Source organism: Sus scrofa, chromosome 3 (genome assembly GCF_000003025.6).
Source record: "Sus scrofa isolate TJ Tabasco breed Duroc chromosome 3, Sscrofa11.1, whole genome shotgun sequence".
Lineage (NCBI taxonomy): Eukaryota > Metazoa > Chordata > Mammalia > Artiodactyla > Suidae > Sus > Sus scrofa.
Window position 1 is genome coordinate 85,514,794 of NC_010445.4, and position 22,973 is coordinate 85,537,766.

A 22,973-nucleotide genomic window follows, 5' to 3' on the forward strand; every position below is an offset into this window, starting at 1 on the left:
GTATTTAAAAGTTTACTTAGTTAACTGTAGAATTTATTGATTTTAAAAAACACTCGTATATCTATGCTAATTTTTTTAAAAAAATAGATTAAGCTGAATATAATTAGAATTATCTTTCAACATTCTTTACAAAAGCTTTTAAACTGAAGATTTCTTCTGGGATCATGGAAATATCCAATTATTTCATAATCGAGGTGTTGGTTACAGAGGTGTAACCAATTGTCACAATTCATCAATTGTTCACGAATTGTTCACGATTTGTTCACGATGTTGCATTTCACCATACATAGACAATGTTACATAAATATGTATATACATACAGATATATGTCTGCGTACATATGTATATGTACATATATTTGTATATAAATGTGTATGTGTATTACATTTTTTAAATACATCCATATGATTTATGTGATCTAAAACTTTTTCCTCTCTCTCAAACTGGTCTATTTTTATAAACCAATTTTAATTGTCAAAGTAATAAATAAATTCTAAAAGGAATTTAGAACATTATGATTCACAGAAACCATATAAATAAAAGTAAAAAATGAGCTCAGAAGCTTCAAGATCATATTAAAAGATAAGATTTCTCTTCTGCTTTTTTTTATTATTATTATTATTGTTGCTGTTTTATTTTTAATTGTTATCTGCAAAAGAAACACTTATATCCAAGTTACATTAGATTAGTAGTGGTTCTTATATACTGGGGAATTAGATTATGGACCCTTTGAGTCAAGGTGATAAATACATATAGGCATACAGAGAAAAATCTGGAATACAATACAGATATCTTATGGGTCAGGTTAGAAACTTTTAAACAAAAGTTACCAAATGGTCAAAGGCCTCTCATATCTGTATGACTCTCAGAGAAATGTAGGTTATTATCCTGCTAGTCAATGAGGGAGATTTTTTTTTTTTTAATTTTATGGCTGCACCTGCAGCATATGGAAGTTCCTGGACTAGGTATTTAATCTGAGCTGCAGCTGGGGCAACGGCAAATCATTTAACCCACAGTACAGGGCCAGGGATCAAACCCACACCTTAGTAGGGACCCACAACACTGCAGTAGGAATCTTAACCCATTGTGCCATAGCAGGAGTTCCTCGGTGAGGGTGATTTCTTACCACACATTAAATAAATGATCAAGAGAATGATAGTGAACGTAAGAGATATTAGTCATATTTAGAAATTAAACTTTATCTGAGGTTAATTATTTTCAAGAGATTTAGAAAAGAAAAAAAAACACAAATTTTCAAATGGAAATATTTAAATCTCAAATACAAAAATAAACAAAATAGAAAGAGAACAGAATTGAAAAGACCAATAATTGGCTGCTTGAAAATAGACTTTCATGATACTTCTCTGTCACAGCAGCCTTGTTGCTTCCTGCCCCAGTCAAACCAAGGTACCAGAAACACTGAACTCTTTTTAATGCCTCACTTTTAATGATGAATGGACAGCCAGGGATTGCCAGATATTTGAAGGAAAATTCTAACAACAACAAAAAAAGGCCCAAATTCTGAGGAAAAATAATTTTCAACATCAAACTATGTGAGGATAAAATGAAGTCATTTCCAGGTGTAGACAGTCTTATGCAAACTCCTAAGTACTCTTTTTCAAAAAGCTACTGGGGAATGTGCTCCACCAAAGTGACAGAGCAAGCCAAGAAAAGGGAAGTCAGCACAGCAGAGAAAGAATTCTCAAGATTGTGTTAAAATGAATACTTCATAAACAGAGGTGTCGCAGGTTTAAAAGGCAACCAATCCTGATTGAAAAAGGAAGATAAAAGGTGACGGGATGGATTTCTCTCGGAAAGAAATAAAACAGAAGTCTCATTATCTTACAGATTTTATCACATGGAAAACTATACTGAGAGCCACTTTATGGAAAAGAATCAGCCATAGGTTCAAAAATTTTTTTAAATAAGCAAATAAAGATATAAAACAATCATTAACTACAAGAGAACTTAGAAACTGTATAAGAAATGCAATTTTAGTATAAACTATACATACATTCTATACATATATACATACTATGTTTCAATATGTTTAAATTTCACATACTAGTTTAAACTAGTATATATATATACAATATATATATTATGTATATATAATATTATTACATAGTTCATAGTATAACCTATATATCATATAATATGTATTACATAGTTCATAGTATAATACATAATATGTATTACATAGTTCATAGTATAATCTATATACCATATAAACTACATATATTTGACTAAATATGTAGTATAAACTACATTTGGTATATATAGTATAACTATATGATTTTATGTACACAGTATAAGCTACTTATATCTCACATGTTATATAAATATAATAACTACATAACAGTTATAACAAGTCATTGAATATGAATTCCACCAAAAAGTGTGACTCTACTATCTTGGAAGGAATGGAATGGGAGAGGAGGTACAAGAGGGCTAAAATAAATAATGGCTAAAAACATTGAATCAAATAATGGCAATATATGCATAATATTTGACATGAAAAGTAAACACTGAAGTAAACAGCTGAAGATTTTGAAAATGGTTACTTGAGGGGGGAGGGGGGCAGCCAAAAGGACAAGAGGCAGTGTAATGTAGAAGAATTAAGAGAATATTGGATTTTGCCTAAGCCTATTAGCATTATTTGACTTTAAAACTGTGTGCTCACATTATTTAGATAAAAAGAGAAAAATATTGAATTTTTATGGAAGAAGAGAGTGAAATTATCCCCCTCAAAATAGATTTATATCCATGCTGCAGTGTTATAAAAATATTTATACAACCCTAGTTTTAGGGATTGCAACTCTAGAAGAAAGTAACTGCTCTCAGCTTTTTAGTTGGTTAAAAAAAAAACTCAACCTTAAAATTGAGGTATTCAAGTTCAACTTCAATCCAAGTGGTTGTATTAAGTCCAAAAAAACTGATTCATGGGTTAATAGGAAAGCACCCTGGCTTTGAGGCTTTGGTTACAATTACTCCCTCAAAACAAGCCCACAAGCTTCTTGAGGCCTCAGAATACTGCTCACACAGGATGGAAAACCTAGAACACAGCTCCTCCTTCGGCAGCTCTCACGTTGCAGTCAATAATGCCTAGTAAATAATTCAAACCTTGAATTATAGGTGCAGGAGTTTCAGGAGGACAAAGTTATTTCATTGATGGGCATAGGAAGATGGAAATTAGTAGCTTATTCATAGGAATACAAGAAGAAAATCTATCATTCATAAAATAACATCACTGTAAGAGTTCCCAAGAATAAGTATGCATGCTCACTACCAAGTAATCCAGGAACAAAACAAATCCTCTGTTATATAACTCTTATTTCACCTTTCTTAATCTTTGAGTAATTAACACTGAAAAAGTTGTTTTCTGGGCCACTCCACAGACAAATATTTCCCAGAAGGGACAAGCAAATAGACCTAAGCATGTGATAGACTTGGAAAGCAATGAATCTTAACAAATTTCCAGTTGAATTATTGAACTGTTAAGACTGTAGAGTTAAGTAGAAAAGATTCAGATGGATAAATGAGGTTTTGTTACCTTTGTTTCTTTGCTAATTTTGTTTGTTGCAGCTGCTTGTTGCCATGAGCACCAAAAGTTATAACACTGCAACTTACACCAAATATTTTTATTTGAAGAATAAAGTTTCAGTTACATAGTTGAGGTTCATCAACCACATGAACTGTGAGTAGGTGGTTTACACATACCATACATTATTTACTGAATGACTGATCTTGTTTATTTTTAGACAAACTACAAAATAGTACTTCTTCAGTTTAGAGAATCTTTTCACTTATTCATTCAACGAATATTTGTTGAGTATCTACTATGTTCTAAGTGTTCTAAACTCTGTGCTAGGAGCTAAAAATACAGCAATGCAAAACAGAGACTTTACTATCTAGTGCATTAGAGAATTAAACAATTAAAGAAGTAATTATAATAGGATGATTGAAATACTTGAAATACACATAATAAAAGCACTCAGCAAATTCCGGGAGGGCTTAGTCAGGGATGTTTCCAAAAGGAAGTGACATTGAGTGGAGCTTGAGAAATGACTGGAAGTTATCCATGCCAAGCAGGATAAAGATGAGGCAAAGAGGCTGAGGAAGCCCAGAGGCCAAAGAAAGCAATGAGGAGGCAATTGTAATAACAGAGGGAGAGGTAACAGTGGCCTAAATTTGAGTGATGACACTGTTAGAAAAAGAGAGATGGATCTGAAAGCTATCAAGGAGGAAGAATTGGTGGGATTTCATGACATACTAGATGTGAGAGATGAGGAAGAACAAGGAATGAGACACACCTGGTTTCTGGCTTGGACAACTGGGTACATGGTAGGTGCTCACTGAGCTAAGGGAACACAGGAAAGGCAAGTTAAAGGAGGGAGATAATGAATTCAGTTCTGAAAATGTTGAGTTTTATGTATAAGGCAGACATTTGTAAATGTCTAGCAGGCAGTTAGAATACAGAGTCTGGGCTACAGATAGATTTGGAAGTCACCATCTCAGAGCTGACACTTGAAGCCATGGGTTTGGAATAGATCATCCAGAGAAAATCTACAGAGTGGAAAAAGTAGGGGCCAAAAAACAGGCCTTTGGGGCCTACTGACCTTTAGGGAATTATCCAAGGCAGGAGAGCAAGAAAGAAGCCAGAGAAAGAATAGAAAAGACAGATGATAAAGTATCAGATCCCACAGAGAGGTCAATTCAATTCAACAAATACATATTGAGCAGAAATATTCATGTGCCAGGGATGTGCCACTGGGTGACAAGGATAGAGAAGTGAAAAGCACAGACACAGTCTTTACCATCAAAAGGAGGAAAAGTGGCCATGGCATTTGGAATTGTAGAGAACCATGTACTATTTGGCAATAGCAGTTTTAGTGGAGAGAGAAGCTGAGTTATAGTGGATTGATGAAAGACCGTAACTGGTGAATGGAGACAACCCTTTCAAATAGAATAACCATGAAGAGAGGAAAGAATAAAAAACAGTAATCAAAGGGGATAGGGAGCTAAGGACGAGTGGTTATTTTGTCGCTTTTATTTCTTTGGTTTTTAATTACATAAGAGACTTGAACTGGCTTTATATGCAAAAAAAAAAAAAAAGTTCCATGGAAAAGAAGAGGTTAATAGCATGGAAAAAGGAGGGAGGGGGTTGATTGAAGATGGTCCCTGGGGGAAAAAACAGGAAATGGGATAAGGACCATGTAGCTCATTTTGCAAGTCTTACCTGTTTCATCTCCTTTTGTGCCAGCTCTGAAGAGAGCATCCAGCTATGTAAAGACTGCACCTCTTTGCTCCTAGAATCACTGGGCAAGAGCCTTAATTTCCTAAACCAATAAAATCTGGAAATATTGGTAGAGCTCTTATGCCTCAGAGCCAAAGACTCAGACAATTCCCTAGTGCTATCAATAGCAGACCTACTTTCACACCCTTGCCAATCCCAAAACTATAAATGACCAGATTATCTTTCTACCTGCTTCAGCCTAGCCTCTCGTGAGGCAGGAGAGGGTCTGTTTTTCCCATATCCCCAAGGCCCTGGTACAAAGAGTGGGTCAGGAAGATGCAGAGAGAATCCTGCCTTATATCTCAGGTACCTGATTATGTGCACGCACACACACATGCCTACATTCACTCATGTACGCACATATGAATGCAAACCTATGTCTAGGGTCTGGACCCTATCTTATTCTCTCCCTTATTTTTTTTTTTTTTTCTTCTTAGGGCCGCAGTAGTGGTCTATGGAGGTTCCCATGCTAGGGGTGGAATCAGAGCTCTAGCTGCTGGTCTACACCACAGCTCATGGCAATACCAGATACTTAATTCAGTGAGCGAGGCCAGGGATTGAACCCACATCCCATGGATCATTGTTGGATTTGTTAACCACTGAGCCACTAAGGGAACACCTTCCCCTTATTTTGACACAGGCTTTCTACCATAACCCTGCTTTGCCTGGTTCCCTCACCATCTCTAGTCCATAATTTAAAATCATCCCATTTTGATAGTCCTCCCAAAAGAAACTCTCTTAGGGCCTCCAGTGCCAGCTTAGAATTAGACTAAATTTACTTCACTCCTATTTGACCTTTGTTCACTTTCCTCTAACATCTCCACCCCCACCTCTTGCTCTCCTGAGTTCCCAACCAAAATGGTGAGGGCTACATCACACTGCCAGTGGGATTCAAGGGCTAAAAAGAAATTACTTCGTGGAGTTCCTGTCGTGGCTCAGCGGAAATGAATCTGACTAGGAACCACAAGGTTGCGGGTTCAATCCTTGGGTTTGAGGATCTGGTGTTGCCGTGAGCCATGGTGTAGATCACAGACACGGTTCAGATCTGGCATTGCTGTGGCTGTGGCATAGGCTGGCAACTGTAGCTCCGATTAGACCCCTAGCCTGGGAACCTCCATATGCCTCAGGTGCAGCCCTTAGACGACAAAAAGACAAAAAATAAAAAATGAAAAAAAAGAAGACATTACTTTTCAAGGCCCTGACTCTGAAGTCAAAATACAGAATAAGGCTCAAGCGAAATCATCTCCTCTTACTAACCTAAAATCTGGATTATTACATGCTATCCATGTTGGTAGTGAACTGGGGCTTGACTAATTCTTGATGGGTTTAAGAGAAAGAACTCTGGGTCAACCACAGCTCAGGTTCCCCCTTGCTGTTTATTAATTCTGTGAGATTTGGTGGATTATGCAAATCTCTCAGTTTTACTTTTCTTATCTGCACAATAGGTATGATTAAAGCCAGTATTTGTATGTTTATGGCATTCTAAACATTCTATGAATGATTTCATGTAGTCCCCACAATAACCTCATAAGTTAGGTTCTATTATTAACCATTAGTACTTGATAGCAAAGTTCAGATAGGCTTATTTCAGAGCCTGCCCCATTAACAAGTGTATTAGTGAGCTAATAATGCTTCCCCTATTTGCAGGGCTATAGAGAAGAGCCTTAAATATGAAATAATGTGTGAGAAAATACTTGGTATATGTGTTAATGGATACAGAGTTTCAATGTTGCAAGATGAGAAGAGTTATAGAGATGGATAGCAGTGATGGTTGCACAACAATGCCAATGTACTTAATATTACTGAACTACACACCTGAAAATGATTATGATGGTAAGTTTTATGTGCATTTTCCACATTTAATTTTTTAAAATTTTAAAAGAGAAAACACTTGGTAGATTATAAGGTGCCACATATATGAAAACTATTACTTGAGTTCCCGTCGTGGCGCAGTGGTTAACAAATCCGACTAGGAACCATGAGCTTGCGGGTTCGGTCCCTGCCCTTGCTCAGCGGGTTAATGATCCGGCGTTGCCGTGAGCTGTGGTGTAGGTTGCAGACGCGGCTCGGATCCTGCGTTGCTGTGGCTCTGGTGTAGGCCAGTGGCTACAGCTCCAATTTGACTCCTAGCCTGGGAACCTCCATATGCCGCGGGAGCAGCCCAAAGAAATAGCAAAAAAAAAAAAGAAAACTATTACTGATGTTTTTCACTCTTTTTAATTTATAAATCAGCAGGTTCCAGAAGAGGATTTTATGTGACTCACTTTCAATCCTCTCTGGCTACCTAGAGCAAATGATGAAAATAGGAGAAGCTTAGTATAAAATGGCAGCCTCTGTACTTCAGCAGCCCTAATGGCAGAAAAGAAATGAGGAGAAAAAATGGGGACCCAGGTTAGTTTCAACACAACAATCTGAATGTTCCAAAGCCTGATTGCATACACCTTCTCTGACCATCTTCTGCACTGTCAAATGGAGACTAGAATATGCTTTCAAGAGTTAGACCTATTTTCCAAAGGGAAAGGTTAAAGCTGAGTCTCAAGAGATCACATCAGTGTAAAGCCTGTGTTTCAATTCTGCTCTATCCATTTCTCTTCAGGCTGAGGCTCCACCAAAGACTGACAGCATCATGTGTGGGTGATTTCCAGCAATGTGCACATTTCCTGCCTCGCCTCTACCATGATGCATCCTTATGTCACTTATTAATGCTTATGCCATTGCAATCCCTCGCCTTTCTTCTAAAGTTATTTTTTCTCTTTATAAAAAAGGATATATTCATTATAAAAAATTTAGAAAATATAAATGTGTTCTTGGCTAAGTAAGAAATGGGTCCAGAAACTCTAAAAAAATTATTTTCTGATTCTCTCCAGAGAATAAAAAAAGTGAAATTCAATCTTATTTTGTGGATGAACTAAGTTTTGAAATTTTCAATGGAGGTGTATCATCTGTCACTCTGGTTGCACTCCTTCTTTAAAGCAATATCATGAAAGGCTGTTAGATTTCTAATAAGTCCACAAAATCCTACATAATGAATAATGGCGCTGAACTATAGCATGTGTAGAGCTAGGACACCAAGTCACCAGACACAAGACTTCTTCTAACAGGCAGGGGCTTTGCCAGCCATTTCTAAAACTTCAGCACTGGCACATATTCGTCATGAAATAATGGTGATTTCTAACTTTGACTTTACAAAGAGAGAGGAACTGGCCATCTCCTCCCTCAAGCAGCATCTTAAGAGCACCCAAAGTTTCCATTGTTGGAAGGAAGTTGAAAAAAACTGGTTAAAGAAGGGAACTTCAGTGTGTAAGGGTCGCTTTTAGATTGACTGCTGAGCAATTGGGGACCTGCTTACTAGAATGTATGAAGAATGATTTTAGCATCTCTTACTCTATTGGTGACACATACAGTCAACAGTCAGTCATATTTATTAGATGGTGCTCTTCTATTTGTTAATTAACATATTAGATTTTGGAAGGAACACAGAAGTATTTCTGAAGGCAACGACTTCAGTAAATATTCCAGTAAATATTCTACTCTCTGGGCCTACAACCTTAAGCACAAAAGAACTAGAGAATAATATCTGTACAAAGCAATGTAATTTAAGTAACTTACTCTTTATAATGGGTTGATTTCTTGAAAGTTCGGATCTCACTCACTGGTGCGTTTCCTTTAATTAAAATTTATTCAATAAATATTTGCCTACAGTCTCTGTGTGACAAGTGTTGGACTAGGTTCTAGGTAAACAACTGTAATCTCAGCCCCTTACAAAGTTTAAAATAGATAAATTCAGGAGAAGACTAGCAGGGAGAAAGTACCAAACACACAAATATATGTTTCCAATCTGTAATAGATATTGTAATGGGGAAAAATATGGAAAGACTTACTGAAAGGGAGTAGGAGTAAAAAGCATTTCAGGTAAAGGATCTATGTGCATGGTACTCAAAGACCTGACAGAAAAACAATGTGGCTGAACAAGTGAGCAAAGGGGCAAGTGGCAGGAGTCTGGATTCCATTCTAAGTCCAAGGAAAGCCACTGAAGGCCAAAGCCAGAGGGACATGGCCCAGTATAGGTTTTAGAAATATTATTTTGACTACTGGATGAAGGATATATGTAAAGAGGTTCAAGATTGGAAGCCAGGAGGGGAAAAGAAAATATGGCAGGGTAGAAGGACTTAAGCTTACTTCCTCTCACAAAAGTATCAAAAATTACAACTAACTGCTGAAGAACTGTTGACAAAAAAGACTGGAACCTACCAAAAAAGACTTTCTATATCCAAAGACAAAGAAGAAGCCACAATGAGACAGTAGGAGGGATGCTTTCATGATATAATCAAAGCCTATACCCACGGGGTGGACAACCCACAAGCTAGAAAAAATTGTATCACAGAGATTCTCCCACAGGTATAAGTTCTGAGCCCCACGTCAGTTTCACCAATCTAGGAGTCTGGCATTGAAAGGAGGAGCCCCCAGAGCATTTGGTTTAGAAGGCCAATGGTGCTTGTGTGCAGTAGTGCCACAGGACTGGGAGAAACAGAGACTTCACTCTTGGAGGATTCACACAAGTTTTCATGTGCACTGGGGCCCAGGGAAAAGCAGTGACTCCATGGGAACCTGGGCCAGATTGATCTTTGGATCTTGGAGGATCTCCTCAGGAGGAAGGAGTTGGCTATGGCTCACTGTGGGGGCAAATATACTGGTTGTGGGAACCCCAGGGGATATTCATTGGTGTGAGCTCTCTAGGAAGTCACCATTTTGACATCAAGCCCTAATCCACCCAGAAGGCTGCAAGCTCCAGTTCTGGGACACCTCAGGCCAAACAACCAACACAGTGGGAACAGGACACCATCCATCAGCAGACAGGCTGCTTAAAGTTGTCCTGAGCCCACAGTTGCCTCTGAACACACCCCTTGACACAGCCCTACCCAATAGAGGGACAAGACCACTTCACCTTCCAGTGTCAGGCACTAGTCCCTCCCACCAGGAAGCCTGCACCAGCCCCTGGGCCAACATTACCCACCAAGGAGCCACACACAAAAAGCAAGAGAGAATACAATTCTGCTGCCTGAGGACAAGAGACCACAAACACAGAAAGTTAGACAAAATGAAACAGCAGAGAAATATGTTCCAGATAAAGGAACCAGATAAAACCCCAGAAGAACAGCTAAGTAAAGTGAAGATAGGCAATCTACCTGAAAAAGAATTCAGAGTAACAATAGTAAAGATGATCCAAGATTTCAGAAAAAGAAGAGGGCCAGACTGAGAGATACAAGAAATGTTTAACAAAGAGCAAAAAGATTTAAACAACAGAGATTGACAATATGATAATCGAGATGAAAAATACATGAGAGGGAATCAATAGAAGAATAAATGAGGCAAAAGAATGAATAAGTGAGTTGGAAGACAGATTGGCAGAAACCACTGCCAATGAATAGAACAAAGAAAAAAGAATGAAAAGAAATGAGGACAGTCTAAGAGACCTCTGGGACAACATTAAACACACCAACACACATTTTTGGGGGTCCGGGAAAGAGAAGAGAGAAAGGGCCCGAGAAAATATTTGAAGTGATAATAGTCAAAAACTTCCCTAATATATGGAAGGAAACACTCCCTCAAGTCCATGAAGCACAGAGTCCCACACAGGATAAACCCAAGGAGGAACATGATAAAACATAAGTTAATCAAATTGATAAAAAATAAAGACAAAAAATATTAAAAGTAACAAGGGAAAAGCAACAAATAACACACAAAGGAATCCCTATAAGGTTATCAGCTGATTTTTCAGCAGAAACTCTGCAGGCCAGAAGGGAGTAGCACAAAATATTTAAAGTGGTGGAAGGGAAAACTGACAACAAAGGATATTCTACCCAACATGGCTCTTATTCAAACTCAGGAGAAATAAAAAACTTTACAGCAAGCAAAAGCTAAGAGAATTCAGCAGCATCAAACTAGCTTTACAACAAAGGCTAAAGGAACTTCTCTAAGTGGAAAAGAAAAGGCCACAACTAGAAACAAGAAAACTACTAATGGAAAAGCTCACCTATAAAGGCAAACATACAGTAAAGGAAAGAAATACACACACAAATGTGATACCAAAACCATCAATCATGAGAAGAGGAGTGTACAAATGCAGGATATTGGAAATGCATTTGAAATTAAGAGACCATCAACTTACAACAATCTTATATTTACATAGACAGCTATATCAAAACCTCATGGTAACTGCAAACCAGAAATCTACAATAGATAAACATACAAATACAAAAAACAATCCAAACACAATACTAAAGATAGTCATCAAACCACAGGAGAACAAAAGAGGAAGGAAGGAAAAAGATCTATGAAAACAAGTCCAGGAGTTCCCATTTTGGTTCAGCAGAAATGAATCCAACTAGGAACCATGAGGTTGCAGGTTCAATCCCTGGCCTTGCTCAGTGGGTTAAGGATTCAGCATTTCCAGAAGCTGTGGTGTAGGTCACAGGTGTGGCTTAGATCTGGCATTGCTATGCCTATGGTGTAGGCCAGCAGCTGTAGCTCTAATTAGACCCCAAGCCCAGGAACCACCATATGATCCCATGAGTGTGGCCTTAAAAAAAAACATAAAAAATCCAAAACAATTAACGAATTGGCAATAAGAATACTCATATTGATAGTTACCTTAAATGTAAATGGATTAAATATTCCAACCAAAAGACCTAGACTGGCAGAATGGATACAAAAACAAAACCCATATCTATGCTATCTACAGAGACCCACTTCAGATCTAGAGACACATACAGATTGAAAGTGAGGGGATGGAACAGGTATTCCATGCAAATGGAAATCAAAAGAAGGCAGGCATAACAATACTCAAATCTGACAAAATAGACATCAAAATAAATAACATTAGAAGAGACAAAGAAGAACACTATATAATGATCAAGGAATCAATCCAAGAAGAAGATATAACAATCATAAATATATATTCACCCATAGGAGCACCTAAATATATAAGCAATTGCTAATAGCCATAAAAGGAGAAGTCGACAGTAATGCAATAATAATGGAGAACGTTAACATCCTACTTATATCAACAAGTCAAACAGACAAAACATCAATAAGGAAACACAGGCCTTAAATGACACATTGGACCAGATGGACTTAATTGACATTTATAGAACATTCCATCTGAAAACACAATAGAAAACATATTCTTTTCAAGTACACAGGAAACATTCTCCAGGATAAATCACATGCTGGGCTGCAAAGCAAGCCTTGATACATTTAAGAAAACTGGAGTTAGGGAGTTCCCATTGTGGCACAGTGGAAATGAATCCAACTAGTATCCATGAGGATGCAGGTTCAATCCTTGGCCATGCTCAGTGGGTTAAGAATCCAGCATTGCTGTGAGCTGTGGTGTAGGTCATAGACATGGCTCAGATCCTGCATTGCCATGGCTGTGGTATAGGCTGGCAGCTACAGTTCTGATTCAACCCCTAGCCTGGGAATTTTTTTTTTTATATGCTGCAGGTGCAGCCCTAAAAAGAAAAAAAAATGGAGTTATATCAAGCATTTTTCTAGAGCACAACACTATGAGATTAGAAATAAACTACAAGAAAGAAACTTTAAAAAACACATGACACGGAGGCTAAAAAAATATGTTACCAAACAACAAATGGACCACTGAAAATCAAAGAGGAAATCAAAAAATACCTAGAGACAAATGAAAACAAAAACAAAACAATCCAAAACCTATGGGATGCACCAAAATCAGTTCTAAGAAGGAAGTTTATAGCAATTAAATCTCACCTCAAGAAACAAGAAAAATCTCAAATACACAACCTAAACTTACATCTAAAACAATAGATAAAGAACAAACAAAACCCAAATCTAGTAGAAGAAAAGAAATCATAAAGATCAGAGCAGAAACAAATGAAATAGAGACAAAGAAAACAATAGAAAAGATAAATAAAACCAAAAGCTGGTTCTTTGAAAAGATAACCAAGACTGATAAACCTTTAGCCAGACTCATCAAGAAAAAAAAAGGGGAGAAGAGGGCTCAAATCAATAAATTTGGAAATTGAAAAAGAAGAGGTTACAAATTACATCACAGAAATACAAAGGATTGTAATAGACTAGTACGAGCAAATATATGCCAATAAAGTGGATAACCTAGAAGAAATGGTCAAATTCTTAGAAAGGTACAATATTTCAAGACCAAACCAGGAAGAAATAGAAAATATTAATACACTGATCACAAGTGCTGAAATTGAAACTGTAATTTAAAAACTTTCTGGAGTTCCCGTCGTAGCGCAGTGGTTAACGAATCCGACTAGGAACCATGAGGTCGCGGGTTCGGTCCCTGCCCTTGCTCAGTGGGTTAACGATCCGGCGTTGCCGTGAGCTGTGGTGTAGGTTGCAGACGCGGCTCGGATCCCGCGTTGCTGTGGCTCTGGCGTAGGCTGGTGGCTACAGCTCCGATTCAACCCCTAGTCTGGGAACCTCCATATGCCGCTTGAGCGGCCCAAGAAATAGCAACAACAACAACAACAACAACAACAAAAAAAAGACAAAAAAAAAAAAATAAAAAAAAAAAATAAAAACTTTCAACAGGAAGTTCCCATCATGGCTTAGCAGAAACAAATCCAACTAGGAACCACGAAGTTGCAGGTTTGATCTCTAGCCTCGCTCAGTGGGTTGATGATCCAGCATTGCTATGAACTGTGGTGTAGGTCTCAGACACAGCTCAGATCTGGCATTGCTGTGGCTATGGCGTAGGCCAGAAGCTACAGCTCCGATTAGACCCCTAGCCTGGGAACCTCCATATGCCACAGGTGCAGCACTAGAAAAGACAAAAAAAAAAAAAAAAAAAAAAAAAAAAAAAACCTTTCAACAAACAAAAGCCCAGGGCCAAACGGTTTCACAGGTGAATTCTACCAAACATTTAGAGAAGACAGTTAATGCCCATCCTTCTGAAACTATTCTGCAAAAATACTGTAGAGAAAGGAACATTCCAAAATTCATTCAATAAGGCCAATACTCTGATACCAAAATCAGCCAGAGATACTACAAAAAAGAGAAAATTATAGGCCAACATTACTGATGAACATAGATGTAAAAATCTTCAACAAAATACTAGCAAACCATATCCAACAATACATTAAAAGGATCATACACCATGATCAAGTGGGATGCAAGAATTGTTTTAATATCTGCAAATCAATCAGTATGATAACCACATTAACAATAGAAGAATAAAAACTATGTGATCACCTCAATAGGTGCAGAAAAAGCTTTTGACAAAATTCAACACCCATTTATGATAAAAACTCTCCAGAGAGTGGGCATAGACAAATAAAGGCCAACACAATAAAGGCCATTTAATCCACAGCTAACATCATACTCAACAGTGAAAAGCTGAAAGCATTTCCTCTAGGATCAGAAACAGAACAAAGATATCCACTCTCACAACTTTTATTCAGGATAATTTTGGAAGTCCTACCCATGTCAATCAGAGAAGAAAAATAAGTAAGAGGAATTAAAACTGGAAAAGAAAAAGTAAAATATTTACTGTTTGCAGATGACATGATACTATACACAGAAAATCCTAAAAGATGCTGTAAGAAAACTTTTAGAACTCATTAATGAATTCAGTAAAGTTGTAGGATACAACGTGAACACAAAAAATTTGTTGCATTTCTATACACTAAAATAAAAGATGAGAAAGTGAAATTAAAGGAGTTTCCATTGTGACTTATCAGGTTAAGAACACAACAGTGTCCATGAGGATGTGGGTTTAATCCCAGGCTTCATTCAGTGGGTTAAGGATATGGCATTGCCACAAGTGGCTCAGATCTGGCATTGCTGTGGCTGTGGCATAGGCCAGCAGCCCAGTTAGAGCTCTAGCATGGGAACTTCCAAATGCCACTGGTACAGCCTTAAAAAGAAAAAATAAATAAATTAAGGAAACAATCACATTTACCATTGCATCAAACAGAATAAAATACTTAGGAATGAACCTACCTAAGGAAGCAAAAGACCTGTACTATGAAAACTGTAAGATGCTTATGAAAGAAATCAAAGATAACACAAACAGATGGAAAAATATACCATGTTCTTGGATTGGAAGAACCAAAATGACATTATCACCCAAGGCAATATACAGAGTCAATGCAATTCCTACCAAATTATCAATGGCATTTTTCACAGAACTAGAACAAAAAAAATTTTTAATTGGTATGGAAAAACAAAAGACCCTGATTAGCCAAAGCAATATTGAGAAAGAAAAATGGAGCTGGAAGAATCAGGCTCCCTGACTTCAGACTATACTACAAAGTTACATTCATCAAAAGAGTATGGTACTGGCATTAAAAACAGAAATACAGATAAGTGGAACTAAAAACCTAGATATAAACCCATGCACCTATGGTCAACTAACCTATGGCAAAGGAGGCAAGATTATACAATGGAGAAAAGACAGCCTCTTCAATAAGTGGTGATGGGAAAACTGGACAGCTGCATGTCAAAGAATGAAATTAGAGCACTCTCTAATACCATACACAAAAGTAAACTCAAAATGGGAGTTTCCGTCGTGGCTCAGTGGTTAACGAATCCGACTAGGAACCATGAGGTTGTGGGTTCGATCCCTGGCCTTGATCAGTGGGTTAAGGATCTGGCCTTGTGGTGAGCTGTAGTGTAGGTTGCAGATGCGGCTCAGATCCCACATTGCTGTGGCTCTGGCGTAGGCGGGTGGCTACAGCTCCAATTGGCCTAGCCTGGGAACCTCCATATGCCGCAGGATCAGCCCTAGAAAAGGCAAAAAGACAAAAAGACCAAAAAAAAAAAAAAAAAAAAAAAAGTAAACTCAAAATGGATTAAAGATCTAAATGTAAGGCTGTATACTATAAAACTCCTAGAGGAGAACATAGGTAGAACACTCTTTGACATAAATCGCAGCAATATCTTTTTTGGTCCACCTCCTAGAGTAGTGAAAATTAAAAAAAAAAAAAAGGAGACCTAATTGAACATAAAATGTTTTACACAGCAAAAGGAACCATAAATAAAATGAAATGACAACCCATAAAATGGGAGAAAATATTTGCAAACAAAGCAATAAGGGATTAATCTCCAAAATATACAAACAGGTCATGCAACTCAGTATCAGAAAACAACCCAATAAAAAAGGTCCAAGATCTCAGGTATCTTGGCCCCAGAAACCCAGATTTCAGAAGTGAATTGTCATTACTGGACATCAACAGACTTCAGAGGATCATCACTGCATATTAAGGTCAGAAAGTTAGCAAGTTTCTCGATCTCTTCAACTAGAAATTGCTTCTGAGACAAGTTCTGCAAGGCTGTACTAGTTTTATGTTGCCGCTGTAACAAATTACCATAAACTCAGTGCTTTAAAATAACAAATTTACTTTCTCAAAGTTCCATACATCAGAAGCTCAAAATCAAATTGTTAGCAAGGTTTGTTTCCTTTTTGAGGTTCTGAGGGAAAATACATTCTATACCTATCCCCTAGCTTCTGGTGGTCTCTGACAATCCATGACTGAAGTATCACTCCAATCTCTGCCTCTTTCCTTACGTTGCCTTCTTATCTGTGTCTTCTCCTCTGTGTGTCTTCCCTCTTCTAAGAACACTTATTGAATTTAGCATTCATCCTAATCTAAGACAATCTCATCCAAAGATTCTTAAATTAATTGCATCTGCACAGACTCTTTTTTTCAAATAAGGTCATATGCACAGGTTCTAGATGGACATATACCTTGAGAGGCCACCATTCAACCCACCACAAGGAACAAAACATGATTAAAGTTTTTTAAACATTGTGAGATTTGAATGATGTAGCTATCTGAGTCAGTAAGTGTTTGCAGAGAAAGATGGGAAAGACATTTTGTTTTGGAATGAAGTCACAGCTCATTTTGATGTTATTTTTTTAATGAACAGAAAAAATAAAGAAAAGTAGGTGACTAATCATGCAATTCTGATGAATCAATATCAGAGGCCCTTGAGGGGGTACTAAGTTAAGAGGAGAGACCTAACCATGAAAGAAGGTAGGTGGGAGAGGAGGCATTACCAGGTATTCTATGCAGCTCTTTGGGACTGTCATGGGCATCAGTTCTGTACTACCTTGTTTCCTTGCCGTCATCTCTTCAAATTCATTTGGAAAAGCCTTCTCCAAACCTTGAGATTTTCCTCTGGATCCTGAAATCCAAAATGAACAACCGAAGACTTTGGATATTGACTCCTTGTCTAACCACTTGATTTTCAGTGCTTGGTATTAAACTGTGCCATTACTGGGATGAACCCACTATAATAGCTCAAGGTGAAAGACCTGATCCCTTTCCCTGAGCATTAAACCCTAAGCCCCATCTTTTCTCTTCTATGTGTAGATGTAATAGATTGTCCCAAATTCAACAGATGCTTGTGCATTGTCCAGAACCCCTTCCTTTACACACTCCCTGGCAATCTCATGTGGAAGAAACAGCCAGCCTTGGCTGACAGCTTGGGCGACATTACAAGGCACAGGAGGCAGGAAGAAGCACTGCCAAGATTTCATTTCTGTTTTTGCTGGTCTCTACTGTGGTTTCCAACAAAAAGAACAGTTTTAAGAAGGTAAAGTTGGCAGGGCCACACTGTGTCAATGGGCTACTTTCAGCTTTGAAGAGCACAGCTTTTTTTGTTTTCTGGGGGTACAGTTCTCTGGAAGGTTGGAATTCATTTCTGGCATAGTACTTCACTAGAATCAATTGTGCATGTTTAAAATTGTGCTTTTAATGTTATTTTAAGTACCTATTTTATAATTTCAATAAACTACTCTCAAGCATGATGTAATGCTGATTAATGACACTCCTCTGTACACCGAGAGCTCTCAGTTCTGCCTTGTGCCTCAGTGCTCACCTGAGGCATCCCATTAATCATTGTTATGCCACAGTCTGTCCTATCATATTGCTTAATTACCTTTTCTGTTACTCATTCATCTACTCTATTAATCCCCACAGAACAAATTCATCAAACCCTGAAGCCCTGAAGCAATGATGTTCCTGGTCTTGCCAAAACCTAGCCCTAGAAGCAGCTTATCCATAAAAGATGGAAGGATCCCAAGATTCTTGATACTCAAGAAAAACAACCTTAATACATATTGTCTATACAAGGGAATTTCGTCTTCTTTGCAGACTCAAGCCTTACCCACCTTTCAAGGCTCAACTAAATCTTTGCAACTGCCATGAATTCCTCCTTAGCTAATATCACAACCTACAACCTACATCACTCAACTTCGTTATTTTGTTCTGTTCTTTGTAGTTTTATATATGAATACTAATTCAACTGAATTTCCTTAGGAATTCCTGTGAGTTTCCTTAGGAAAGACTTCATGTCTAACACTATTTAATATAATGAAGAATAAGAATTATAAATAATAATAACACCTATTTACTATGTCAGTGCTTTATATAGGTTAGTGCTTTATACAGGTTAGCTCAATTAATTATATTAACAATATTTGATGGATGTACTTTTATTATCATTTTCACTGCATAAAAGTGCAAGTGCCCATGTTCACACGACCAGAAAAACAGGTATATGAAACCAGGCAGCCTGAGTCCCAAATTCAAGTGCTTGACCACTAAGTAGTATTATCTGTTCTCATAATATTCAGGGTGACTGGCAGTGTACTAGACACATTATTAATGAGCTTAATTGTTTAATTATTAATTAATTGTTCAGCTTGCATTAAAATAGCTACTCTTCAGAATGGAAGGAAGAAGAAAAGTGTGGGTCCAGATTAGAATAAGGACAAGAGAGATAAAATCTAGACCTGAAAGAAAAAAAAATGATTTGTAGATATTTGGAGTAGGAGAAAAGTACTCAAAAGACCAGGTGTATGGAATTTTATCTTCTATAGAAGATATTTTCAAATAAAAATTTACATAAAGTTTTAAAATTTAATATGGGTATGGTAAAGCCATAATATAGTTTCATGATATCAAACTTTGTGCTAGAAGACATAATAGTGACTGAACCAATAGACTAGTATTGCAAATGCTTCTAGTCACTTTTTCACTGATTCATACCCAACATTTCCTAACCCTTTTCCCTCAAACAGTTGAATGGAACCATACTCACAATCTCTGCTAATGAGGAACTAAGAGCAAAAAAATGCAGGTGTCTGTTCTTTCCCACCAAAAGCTGTGCAATAAGATGTACCAAAATAGGAAGGGATTTTCTAGTCATAATTTAAATTATTTTACAGTATGAGAAGCATCAGAAATAATTCTTTGCACTTCAGAATATTTAAAAGACAGATAAATCATTAAATCACAGAGGTACAAGGTACAACAGGATACAATGTATTTTAAGCTACTGAACACATTACCTAAATTGTCTTACCAGTAGGCAAAGCAAATTATATGGCTGTTGGAATGGATTACCTGTGGAGGGCTTCAGTTTCACCACACCTCCTTTCCCATTTTTGTTCATATGTATGCATGTATCATGGATAGAGAAGAAATTTTCACCAAAAAGTTTATAGTGGTTATCTTTGAGAAACAGAATTTGGGATATACTTATCTATACTATTTGAATTTTTATAATGACCATGTGTACATTTTTACCCAAATAGTACATCTATTTAACTTCACACCTTTTGCTTAGAAGGTGGTTAATATTAGTTAAAATGGAAAACCCAGTGGATATCAGAAACGATTGAGGCCAGTATCAGTCATATATGCTTTATTGTGAAGGTTGAGAGAGTGGATTTTGTCAAAATTATGAAAAGAGAATAAGAAGACTTTAGCTACTGGGAGTGAAATGAGGTTAGTGATATCACACAGAATGAAAAGTGACTCACCACGTTGAGTCCAAAAACACCAACGATTAGCTTTGCCTATTTCACATTGTTATTTACATAAACCCGGAAACTGACATTGTCCAAAAAAATGAAGTTAGCATATTCAAACTCCAACTGATTCCAATATTCTTTATAAAATCACAGAATTTTCTGGAGTTGGAGGTTAGTGGATGCAAACTATTATATTTAAAATGTATAGCCCAGGAACCAGCCTCTTGGGATAGACCATGATGGAAGATAATATAAGAAAGGGAATGTGTGTGTATTTATACACTTTGCTGTACAGCAGAAATTGGCACAACACTGTAAATCAACTATAATAAAAATTTTAAAATTTCTTAAAATAATATAAAATCATAGACTTTTGAAAATTAGAGACAGTGAAGCCAAAGAGCACACTGAATACTTGAGGAACATTTTACCATGTCTTTCTTCAATTCAATACAGTTTTATCTACTTATATATGTAATGGTTATTTGCTCATGTTCAGAGCAAAAGAAATAATTATTCACATATCATAGTATTTTAGTCTTATATTACCTCTTGTGTTTATGTTTTTTCCTTTGGCTGAATATTGTCTGCAGAGTTGAATTAGATCTCAATAGAAAGCAGATTTTCCATCCTAGGAATCCTACCCTCACACTGGCTGCAAGGGTGTGGGTCAACATAAGAGGCACTGGGTAAATAGTACTTTTCCTCGCCATCTGAAGAAGGGATTGTATAACCCTTCCGAGGATAAGAATGAGGAAAAGAAAATCAAATGGGAAAATTCAATTCTGCAAATAATTGCTATATCCCTAATAGGTGCAAAGCATTCTGCTGCAGCACCATCCTACAATGGTACATAAAATACCAGATTTCCAGACATCATTACACAGGTTTTCGGAACAACCTGGTGGGATAAATAATTACCAAATGCCATAAGAATCTGCAATAATTAGCATAATTCTGACAGAAAACTTGTCCTGAATGCTTGAGAACTTATGGGAAAGTGAGGCTTCCTTCCTCTCAGATTTATATTCAATCCAATTCAGAAAGCCTTCTCCCATGATAATTCTTATCCCCAAATCTGTCCCCAAAGTCATTTATTCCAAATGACACCCAACACTGGCAAAATTAGAGAACTAGAAAATTTCTAAACATTAGCCTCTCGTACATAAAGACCAGTTCAGAGACTTATTCTTCATGCAGGCAGACTTTGCGGATAACACATGTTACTTTGTTTAAATTATTATTCAATGCTCTCATTTTCCATTAACTTTTCTTCAAACTTCTATAATTATTGTAGCTACAAAACAGCCTTGGATTAGCTAACTTGTGCCATCTAAAGGCTATAGTGAGAACCTCTTCGATGAAGAAAAAAAAGTAAAACAAACAATAAATGATAAATAAAATTAATTAAAATATTCATATTGGGGTCGCTGCAAAAGGAATTAAACAAAACTGTTCTGTGTGAGGCTAAAATGTAAAACATAATAAGGGCTTGGGAAGATATTATTGATATTATTTCAAATTTATATGAAGGAGAAAAAACAAGAAATCTCTGAGCTCTAGTCTTAGTCCTGTCACCTACAAGCCATGGGACCTTATGCAAGTTATTTAATCTCTCTGGACCTCATATTTCTCATCTATAAAGTAAAAACATTGAACATGATTTCAAAAGAAATTTGACAATGTAATTCTTGAATTTTCTGAAATGAAAAACTAAAATGTGTAAATATTTACCAGATATTCAAGAAAACGGGCAGGTTTAAAGAAAAGTTAGTGTATTAAGAGAGAAGTGGATTAAGTCAAAGGCTTTCACAGTCCTTCTCCTCTTTTCAACTATTTCCTTTTTCTCCTAGGCATACAGTGATATACATTTTCCAGGCTCCTTCACAGTTAGGTTTTTCCATGTCTACCCATAAAAGCACCACATATGTGACAACTGCCATGCTCCTCCCTCTTCTGCCAGCTTGATGTGGACATGTGCAACCACCTTGAGAAGAAATGGGCATCTATATTAACACTTGAAGAGATTCGCCTATTTACCAGAAATACTCAGTTGGGATTTTACACAAGCCAGAAACAAACTTACTTCATGTTTTAGCCATTACATATCATTGCTACATCAGGTACTCACTGGTACAACAGCTTTTCATTCAAATTAACTAAGGACAGATTTGTGTTCCTGCTTTCTGGAATTGTTTTAAAAACGGGAAATCAAAAACCATATGATATTTTTCTTTCTCTGTCTGACTTACTTCACTTAGTATTATTACTTCTAGGTCTATCTGTGTTGCTACAAATAGCAGTATTTCATTATTTTTATGGCCGAGTAATATTCCATTGTATGTATGTACGACATCTCTTTATCCAGTCCTCTGCTGATGAACATTTATGTTGCTTCCATGTCTTATGAGACCAGTAACATGTAGAATGTAATAAAAATGATACAAAATAACTTATAAAACAGAAACAGACTCAAAGATTTTGAAACAAAATTTATAGTTACCAAAGGAGAAACCTGGTGGGGGATAAATTGGAAGGTTGGGATTGACATATACACACTACTATATATAAAATGTATAGGTAAAAGGACCTAATGTATAGTACAAGATAATCTACTTGACACTGTGTAATAACCTGTATGGGAAAAGAATCTGAAAAGGAATGGATATGTGTAACTGATTTACTTTGTTGTACACCTGAAACTGACATAGCTTTGTAAGTCAACTATACTCCAATGAAATTTATTTTTTTAAAAAAATCATGTGAGACAGATGACTTTCTAATCTTTTTTGTGCTGGAAACTTAAATAAGAATTGCAAACTTTGGTTGTTACCTCACAAAAACGAAAGTTAAAAGTAC

General features: G+C 36.8%; 1 protein-coding gene across 8 annotated transcripts in view; it reads right to left on the reverse strand.

Annotated features, from left to right (window-relative positions):
* The window catches only part of CCDC85A (coiled-coil domain containing 85A), a 691,471-nt gene that overhangs the window by 556,410 nt on the left and 112,088 nt on the right, over window positions 1-22,973 (reverse strand). Inside the window, exon 10 of one of the 8 annotated variants that reach the window (XR_002342949.1) lies at window positions 17,405-17,479. The exons of the other annotated variants lie outside the window; for them this stretch is intronic. The gene's annotated coding sequence lies outside the window, so the exon portion shown is untranslated. The remainder of the gene's footprint in view (window positions 1-17,404; window positions 17,480-22,973) is intronic. 8 annotated transcript variants of the gene reach the window in all.